General features: G+C 40.0%; 1 non-coding gene across 1 annotated transcript; it reads right to left on the bottom strand.

Annotated features, from left to right (window-relative positions):
- Positions 1-5321: 5321 nt before the first annotated feature.
- On the bottom strand, positions 5322-5452 carry LOC123612302 (small nucleolar RNA SNORA30/SNORA37 family). The gene has a single exon (XR_006719524.1). It is a non-coding gene; the product is annotated as a small nucleolar RNA SNORA30/SNORA37 family (small nucleolar RNA).
- Positions 5453-10416: the final 4964 nt, after the last annotated feature.

Genomic DNA, 10416 nt, shown 5'->3' with positions numbered 1-10416 from the left:
AAACAGTAAAATTGAGTGTAAACTGCAAGGTTAGATATTTTGGATTGGTAAAGGTAAGTTTTAGTTTACCCATAAAATATTTTGCCAAATTTAAATAATATCTTTCTAATCAAAATGTAGTATTCTTTTAAAATCGTTGTTTGTTTTAAACCTAGAAAAAGAATCAAGGAACTAAAAGTTACATCAGTGGTACAATTTGGTAGTTGCCTAAATCATTCGTTTTGCAGGTGGTTTTATTTTATTAAAATGTACTTATTAGTGACTAAACAATTATTTACAAAAATATTATTGTATTAAGATGTAACCAAAGGATCAAAATTCAAACTGGTAGGTAGATACAAATCTTCTGAATAAACAGTTGTGCTTTTTCTCTTTTGTACTATGATTTTTATTTTATTATTTAATTAACCCCCCCTTTTTTTTAATGGACACACAAACACATATATAAAGTTCATTAGATGAAAATTTTCATTTTCCCTATTTCTCTTCTGGTCCTTATTGTCATTCATTTAATTTTTTTCACTTTTTTTACTTACAGTACATACAGCAATAAATAAAAAACAGTTGCATTCTGTTACCACAATTGTAATGCTGGGAGAGGAAGAAAGGGGAGAAAAGGCAAATGCTTTCTCAGAAGAACCTTCCCACCCCACAAAAAACAAAACAAAAAAAACATTAAAAAAAACTGATCAGAAGAAAAAAATGAAGAACTGGGAAATAAAAACTAAGATTCCCCAAACTCAACAGAGCTCAGAAGTGAAGGCCAATCCTGTTTCAAAGCAGGGTGGGGATACATGCACCCCAATGTTCACAGCAGCACTATTTACAATAGCCAAGAGATGGGAGTAACCTAAATGTCCATCAACAGATGACTGGATAAAGAAGCTGTGGTATATTTATACAATGGAATACTACCCAGCCATAAAAGAGAATAAAATAATGCCATTCGCAGCAACATGGATGGACCTGAAAATTGTCATTCTAAGTGAAGTAACTCAGAAAGAAAAATATCATATGATATTGCTTATATGTGGAATCTTCAAAAGAAAGGACACAAATGAACTTATCTACAAAACAGAAATAGACTCACATAGAAAACAAACTTATGGTTACCAGGGTGTAAAGGGGGTGGGAAGGGGTAAATTGGGAATTCAAAAGTTGCACCTCTTGGTGAGTGATGGAAATGTTAGCTATCTTGATTGTGGTGGTGGTTTCATGGGTGTGTACACCTATCAAAATTCATCAAATTGTACATTGGAAATATGTGTAGTTTACTGTCCAGGAATCATACCACAATAAAGGTGTTAAGGAAAAAAAAAAAAGAAATAGGGCTGATGAGAAGTGGGGACACAGACTGTACAGTGGGACTGTGGATCATACCTATTTACAGGGAAGTAGATAAGGTCTGGTAAAGGGTGGAGCAAATCGAGTGTGAACCCTGGGCAAGGACAGAAAGCTCCGCCCTCTAGCCTGACTCCTTTTCTGTCCCCTCCCATGGCCTATGCTATCCTGAGACTGCTCTCCAGTTGCTCCGTTAATTCCCCAGGAAAGGCGAACCTCTACGCAAGAGCTAGGTTGGCAAGAATACAGGTGAAGTAGGAGTCAGAGTTGCAGGAAGCTCACAGTGGGACTGGGCTTGAGCAGCTGCCACTGGTGCTGGTTTCCGAGTCCCTCCCCAAACCTCATACACATCTTGGATTCCATTTAATTAAGAAGGTAAGAGGGCAGGTAAATCAATCAAACCCCCCATAAAACAATTATTACAACTGAACTACCATTAATTAAAGGGCAAAGTGCAGGAGGATATAGCAGCCGGGGCTGAGGCCAAGTGAAGGCCAGAGCGGGAAATACTTAATCAGAGGGTGGGTATCCGAAATGGGTCCCTCCTCCAGTTAGATCACAGCAGAGCTGAAGGTGCAGGCAGCCAGCGAAGATTCTCCGGAGGACTCTGGGGCCCAGAGCCTCCCCCCTTGTTGGGAAGAAGCCGCCTAAGAGGCTGGGTGAGCGGAAAGGAGTCTTGGGAGAGTTCCAGCGCCACAGATGACACTGCATCTCCACCTCCTCGGTCTCTGCCCTGTTAGCCAACCACGCGACTCCCACCAGCTGCCCGACAGCTTTTCTTCCCATTCTCACATCTCCTAGAAACACAAGGCCAGCACACGGACAGTGTTTTCAAATAGGAGAAACTCCAACCGAATAAAAACAAAAAAGGAAATGCTCCCTTACTCCCGCCTGCTCGGACTTTCTTTCCTCCAAGCCCTTAACGTGACTGAACTGGAAACCTTCTTCCTCTGTTCCTGGCTCACCGCCTTCTCCATCCTGGGGAGAGGCGGGAAAGGGGTTCAAGAACAGACTGACCAAAAGCAGAAGGGGAAGGAGTGGGAGACAAAAAAATGTTTTCTAAAAAAATGAGGAGGAGGAAGAGACAAGATAAGTAGGTCACTGTCCTTGTGTCTATAATGCAAAGTGAAGAAAGCTGGTTTTGGAAGGGAAGTTCTGGGAGATCTGGTGCCCAAGGCCCGGAGTAGGGGTAGGAGGCCAGTGGCAACAGCTGCCTGGTGTTGGCTGCCTTGCTGAAGCGGTAAAAAGTGCCACAGCGGAGCTGTGAGGAGGCAGCCCTTGGAGCCAGGGCTCTGTGTGCTGCTACCGTGTGCGGAGGGGTGGGGATGGAGGTGACGTCTCAGCTCTCGGGTTAGCTCTGTACTTGCTGGCTGCGAGCCACCCCCTCAGTTGCTACAACACTGGCTCTTACTCTGCTGGGACTGCTCATGGGGCTTCACGCCCTGGCTTCAGCCTCCTGCACCCCGCGGATTCTGGGATTCACTCTGGCAACTTCTTAGCTCTTGCCAGGAAGAGATCATTTCTGTTTGTAGCTGTCTTGGCTGAAGTCTCCATGAACAATAAGCTGCTGTCACCTGCATACACCTGGGCCTCTTCCTACCTGACCAGGCACCTGCTGGCCAGGTCAGCTGTGGTCCCCACCAGGGCAGAGGTTGCCTGCATCCTTGGCTCTGCCATGATGCTGGGAATAGCCTGTCGCTGTATTTCCCTTATCCACAGTCTAGTGAAATAGAAACGCAAATGTATAGAGTAGCACTCAATAATTCAGGGACAAATCTGTCATTTCTGGGTTTTATACACTGAAAAATTTCAGCCTTAATACCCTTCTCAATTTTAAGACCATTTGTATAGAGACCAAATATTCTGTGAACCTTTCTGGACCAAACAATAACCTGTTTATCCTAGTGAAGACACAGACATATCAGAATAAAAAATAAAGGTAATAATTTTAATTTAAAATGTCATGTTCTGGTTTTACTAGTAATTCAAAAGGAAAAAAGATTAGGACATATAATTAATGTATGTTCTGAAGATACAGTTACTTTCATCCACTTTTGTAGTTTGATCAGTCACTAGCAAATTGTTTAAAATTTGTAGTTTTAATCTTCAGATTTTCTGGATTTTTAAAAAACAAGTAGTGAGTTTTTAAAATCCCACAATTAATCATAGTTAATTAATTAATAAATAATGTAGAATTATAGTTCCTACATACACTTATGCTTATTATAAATGATAGTGATTAAGAAGTATGGTGAGAGATTTATGTGTGCCAAAAAACATTAAATGCATTAAATAATCAAAATTTTAGTATCTGAAACCGTTCACTAACTGACAAATAAGCCAAAACTTTTTCAAGACTTTATATGTGTTCAAAATGTCAAATAGGTGGCAGGTCTTTCCAGTTTGCAGTTATAAAATACTGTAAAAGTCGTTTTGTTTACAGTTATAAAATGTTTTAAAGTGTGTTATAGTTACGTGTAGAAGGTTGATCGTGTTTACAGTTATCAAATGCTGTAGAACGAGAGGAGGGAAATAGCTCAGTGTAGAGCGCATGCTTAGCATGCATGACGTCCTGGGTTCAATCCCCAGTACCTCCACTAACAAAAAACAGAAAGAAAGAAAAATACTCTTGGTTGTTGGATTAGGCAAAACTCTTTTGGTTGCAAGTGATAGTAACTCAATTTGATAGCTACTGACTACCTTGGTTTCAGGTGCTTCCTTCCAGCTTCTCTGCCTGATAGGGAAGATGTGGTAAACATGGGAGGGGCTGTGGCTCTCCCAGTTTGAGTTGCAGACTTAGTTCTGAAGCAGTCACTGTTGCCAGGTGGATAGGTTAATCCAAAGGCATATGAGACAGATAAACCACATCTGTCCACTAACGCTTCCTTTCAAAATGACTGTCATTTGTGAACAGCCCTGTAGGAGCTAAGATTGGGTTGTCTTCATTTGGAAAATGACAATACTGCTGGATTTAATTATTATTTCATAAAAAGGAATTGTAATTCATACCATTATGGATCTCAGGGTTTGTGCTGAAACTGAAGAGATTTTCTTACAGGATCACATTTATGTTTGGTAGGAAAGCTATCTCCAACATTAATTATGTTTGTCATCCTATTATTTGGAAATAGGATATTTGACTTTTTTTTTTAACACAAGACCACTGTGAATATATATAATGCTCCATTTTAAAAATTCTTCCCTAGAGCTTGGTACATTGTGTTAATTACTATAAAAAGTTACTAGAAACATTTAATTTTATAAACATAAAATTTAAAGGAGTAATTGCTTTAAGATGATTAACTCAGTTCAAGTTTATTCAATAAACAATAGTTGAGATGAACTATAGGCTAGGACACTGGGGGAACAAAGATGAACAAGACACTATCTCTGCCAGAAGCCAATGGAGAGAGGGAAGACACACACATGTAATTTTAATATAATATGCTAGGTACAACGTTAGAAGAATGTGCAGACATAGGGGAGAATGCAGAGGACCCAGCACACTCAGGAAAGGCTTTGTGGAGGAAGTGAGCTGAACCTTGAAGAAAGAACAAAACTGAGCTGGAAGAAGATGCTGAGAAAGGCAAGCCTGGCAGAGGTTCAAGCCAGAAGCAATGGCTCAGAGGTGTAAATCACTATGGCACATATGCAGAAAGCTCAAGGAGATGATGGAATCAGAGCACAAATGTCAAGGTGGAGAGTGACAGGAGACAGAGAGAGAGGGAGTGTCTTGACATTCAGGGCTATGATGCTAAAGAGTCTGGACTTTCTGCAGGTCAGATTTGTTTCAGGTGGGCCACATGCTGCAGTGTGGCTGATGGCTTAAAGCAGGGCAAGACTGGAGGGAGGGAGTCCAGTCAAAACACTGATACAACAGTCTGGTGAAAAGATGATGAGGGACTGAACTAGCTGAGACCAAAAAAGTCTGTCTTAATCATCATTTTTTCCTCTTCTTTTTTTTCCTCCTTTCTTTTTCTCTGAGTCCCACTGAGTGACAGTTGCCACTGGCACAGTCCCAGGGCAAGGATGTAATTCAGGGTTTTCAATTTCAGCGCCAGCTACCAAATCCTGGCCCCACTGCCTGCGGGAGGACTTGTGAAAGTGCCAGTGTCTTCTTACTCACCTTTGAATCTCCAGTGCTTAGTGTATTTCCTGGTACATGGAATGTACTCAAATAATATTTACTAATTGACATAAATTTCTTTTTCGTCTTCTGCATTCCAATGAAATCTCCATCTTTGGGCTTTAGAATCACATTTCTAATAACTATCATAATACATACTAGAGTCCTAGAAAACAACTGCATAAATACATCATGCAGAATACAGCAGGAGTGTATATGCTGCTAAATAAAATAAACTGGAAAAATCTACTTAACGTGACCATAAATTCATTCCACAAACACCATACTTAGCTTTGCTTTTCCTGGACCACAGGGTTGTGGATAAGGATATAGATTTAAAAGGATTGTTTCAATTATCATTGCAATTAAAAAAAAAAAAAAACCCGAACTAAAGCCAAATGGCCTAAACAACTAAGTAATGCTTTGTGCAGAAATAAGCAAATTTGCAGCTGTGTTGCCTACAGAAGGCCATATATCTTGCTGGGCACTTGTTGATTGACTTACTGTGATAAGTTCTGAAAAGTCTCTGAAACCAGAGTTTAATCTGAAATGGGGCATTTCATGTAAATATATTATGGAAGACTAAAGTATCAAGATGAGGAGACCCAGAGGAAGCTAGGAGGTGAAGGCAGCAGAGGAAGAGTCACATGAGGCCCCAAGCAGGGAGGACTATTAACCACTATCACACTGGGAATCTGACACCATTCAACCTATTCACTGGATACTCAAAGGGAATTTCAACCTTGCCCACATTTCTTCGCTTTCTGATAAAGAATCATGGTTTTCGCATTTCTTTTACATTACTCACTTTTGGACTTTTTTCTTCCAATGCCCCCTAAATTGGTGAGATGTTTTGGGAGGAAGATTATGAATAATAATGGCATCCTTAGTATCTGCTTTTTTTTTTTCTTTTAAATAAAGGGGACATTCCCACAAGATGCTTTACCAATACATTAATGAGACATTTTCATTTTGTGAAATAGGGATGGGGGTGGAGCAAAGTCAGGTTTTAACAGGGAACATTTTCAGGGAATATCAGAAAGTCTGGAAGTCCTTTTCCTGTACAGCTCTTGTGATTTTAGAGTCTAAAATTTACCCTATGACAGTGCCCTTAACAGTTTGCCATTCCCAGAGATAACTATTTAATGTTGTTTCATTTCTTTCTAACCACAGTGTCATAAGTGAGATACAAAAAGATTAAGCATGGCAATTACTGGCAGACAAAAGGCTCATGAAATCATGACACGATAATTTCATATTGCTAAAAAAATTGTAAAACAGCATTAAATCCTACGGTTGCAAAATCACTCCTGGCTCCGTAATTGTTGACTTGGTGACTAAGAAACCAGCAGCAGCCACCAAAGACAGATCTGAGTCTGAAGACGTCAGACTTTTGCAATGACACAGTCTATTTCAAAATATGTTCCATTGTTCCATGGCTGTTAATAGGTGTTACTCAAAAAGAGGTTTCAGTCAAAGAAGCTTGTGAAACAGTTGACTAAACAAAGTTCATCGGCCTCTCTGCTGAAGCATTTCTTAAAGCCTTCACTACACTAGTGCACAAAGGGAACCTCTAGGTGGGGGTTACAATATACACTACTTGCCAACTTTGTTTGATCACAGGACCTTTTCTTCGAGGAGCATCCCATAGGACTAATGTTGAGCATAACGGAGTTTGGGCTTTAGACCACAAAAGTGAGGTGGATTTTAAAATGTGACTTTGAGATAGTCTACATAGTGGACTTTTGTCAGTTGCCTTCCCAGCAACACTCTCCTCTTTCCCTTCCTCTAATCTCAGTTTCTGTTTTGGGATCCTGAGGATCTGGGGAGGCTGATTCCACCTTGAATCCAGGGATGAAACACATGACCTAGGCTCAGCCTGGGAACCATGATTGGTTCAGAGGTGGGAGGTATCAGAACTAGCCCAATCTGAATTTTTTCTAGAAGTGCTGATGGGAGAACTCTGTTGGCTTCTTCCCGCTGGATGTGAGAAAGCAAGCTATCCCAGGAAATTTAGGGTACCATCCTGGAAATGCAAGGAGAGCCAGCTTTACAAAGAAGGCAGAGCACAAACAGCAAGAAACTGGTCTTCAGAGTTTTGCTTGGAGTTAGCCCTACCTCTGGACGTTTTGTACACAGGAGCAATCCAATAAATTCCCTTTACTGTTAAGCCAGTTGAGTTTGGTTTCCTATTATTTGTGACAAAATTCCTACTTACTGATAGAGTTGCCTACCATGGCAAGACATATAAGGGGCTGCCGCCTCTTAAGAAAACAAATCTTTAACAGTAAAAAGACTGACTCTCTTTTCCCTCCAGGTGAGTTTCAGAGTCTCACTCTCCCTTGGGATCTGTGACTGCTCACTGCTGCCATGACACAGATGTTCCAAAAAGTCTGTTGTTCTCACTTTTGTGCTCCTATACAAGTGTAATCAAAACCTCCTGCTCCAGTTTCATCAAATCAGCATTTCTAGAACCCACTATGCATCAGGCAAAAAGGTCAAAGATAGGACAGTTCTTGACTCTCAAGAAACTCGCAGTCTAAGGCAGTTTTCAAGTTTTCCAAATAATTTTACTTGAAATTATGGGAAATAAACATAGAAGTTGGAAGAGTTATAAACAGTCTACTTAACAAACAAGTTGCCACATGTAGCACAGCTCATCTTTTCCCAACCTGCCTGCCATTTTGAGACATTTTCACTCTAGTTCCAAGGAGTTGGCCCAAAGTGGCCTGCCTGGGCCCTCACCTCCTGGCTGCTCCCTTTTCTCTCCAGGGAAGAAGCATCTTCATTTAATACCCAGAAGGAGCTGCCTAGGCTTCTTGATTTTATTTACTTATTTTTTTTAGGTAAAATTAAAAAAAAAAATCAATTATTTTAAAGTGAACAGTTCAGTGGCTTTTAGTACACATACCATGTTGTACAACCATAACGTGTTCATCACCCCAGAACATTTTCATCACCCCCTGCCTAGTTCCAAAACATCTTTATCACTCCTTAAAAAGCCCTATACCCATTAAGCAGCCATTCCCCTTCACCCCCTTCCCTCGGTCCTTGGCAACCTGCTTTCTAACTCTGTGGATTTACCCCCTCTGGATAGTTACCATAATGGAATCAGGTGCTGTCTTTTGTGTAAGGCTTCTTTCACTTAATACAATGCATTCAAGGTTCATTCACGGCATGGCATACAGTAGTACTTCATTCCTCTCTGTGGGTATGTAAATACCACGCTTGGCTCATCAGTACCCAACTGATGGACATTAGGATTGTTTCCACTTCTGAGCTATAGTAAATAGTGCTGCTATGATCAAGTGTTTGAGTCTCTGTTTTTCATTTCTTTGGATAAACAGCTAGGAGTGAAATTTCTGGGTCACATGGTAACTCAGTGACTTTTTGAGGAACCATCAAACTGTTTTCCACAGTAGATGCACCATTCTACATTCCTACCAACAACCTATAAAGGTTCTAATTACTCCACATCCTCACTGTATCTTACACTTTTTTTTTATTATAGCCGCATTACTGAGTGTGATGTGTTATTTCATTGTCTTTTTATTTCTATTTCCCTAAGAATCAGTGATGTTGAGTATTTTTTCATGTGCCTGTTGACCACTTACGTATCTTCAAAGAAATGTCTTCGAAGTCTTTCGCTCACATTTTAATTGAACTGTTTTTCTTTTTGTTGTTGACCTGTAAAAGTTCTTTATTTATTCTGGATAGTAGACCAATATCAGATACATGATTTACAAATTTCTTCCCCATTCTGTAGGTTGCCCTTTCACTTTCTTGATGATGTCCTTTGGTTCTTAGGCATTTGACCCTTTATTCAGCAAAGCAACCTTAACTATCTTGGACTGCCCTCTTTGTTTCAAGCTTCTGCCTGAAAAATAGACTTCTTCCCTCAGTATCTGACATCAGAAATGACATCCCCCTTCCTGGGAAACCTACAAGAATGTAGCTTCATCCCTATAGTGTAATGCTGTCTTAATATAAGAAAGCACAAAAGTCATAACATTCATAGAACAGGGAATTGCACACATTTGGTAACAGAGAGGTACTTTCCTTTCCTTACAAGATATCCTCAGGGAATAGCCCTGGGGGTTGCAGGAAACTATTGATCTGGAATCCTACCATCTTAAAGCTAGAAATCTTGAAAACTGTAATCAGTCATGAGGTGATACTGTGGTAATGTTTCTAGTACTTCGTGAAGGGTTTAGATAAGGAAAGTTAGAGAAAGTTGGTCATTGTGGCCCTAGCCCTGCCTGAGATATATGGTGTGCTAGCTAATGGACAATGCTATTATATCTGTTAAGATGTTTCAGTCGCAAATAACAGAAAAACCAACTCAGAAGGACTTACACAGAAAGGACAACGTACTGTCTTATATAACAAATCTGGAAGAATAGGAGTACCAACACTCATTAATTCAGGGACTTAACCATGTCACCAAGAGCCCAGTTTCTATTTTTTTGCTCTGCTCCCCTCAGAGTATTGCATGGTTGCAAGACGGTAACTGAAACTCCAGCAGCTCCAGGCGTAATTCCACATTAACAACTGGAGTTAGAAAAGGAATTCTTTCTATATATGTACGTATAACTGAATCACTCTGCCATACAAAAGAAAGTAATACAACATTGTAAATCAGCTATACTTCAATTTTTAAATATGTTTAAAAAAAAAAAGGAACTCTTTCATCCTTGGATCTTTTTCAAAATTGTGGCAAAATATACATAACATCAAGCTTACCATCTTGGCCATTTTTAAGTGTAAGTTCAGTTGTATTAAGTACACCTATATTTTGTGCAACCATCATAATTACCATTCATCTCCAGAAGCCTTTTCATCTTGCAAAACTGAAACTGTACCATTAAACAGTCACTCCTCTTTGCCCCTTGCCCCAGTCCCTGGCAACCACCATTCTACTTTCTGTCTCTGTGAATATGACTATTTTA

Source organism: Camelus bactrianus, chromosome 25 (assembly GCF_048773025.1).
Source record: "Camelus bactrianus isolate YW-2024 breed Bactrian camel chromosome 25, ASM4877302v1, whole genome shotgun sequence".
Taxonomy (NCBI): Eukaryota; Metazoa; Chordata; class Mammalia; order Artiodactyla; family Camelidae; genus Camelus; species Camelus bactrianus.
The sequence above is the reverse complement of the archived record's forward strand: the minus strand, read 5'-3'. Positions and strand labels throughout refer to the sequence as shown.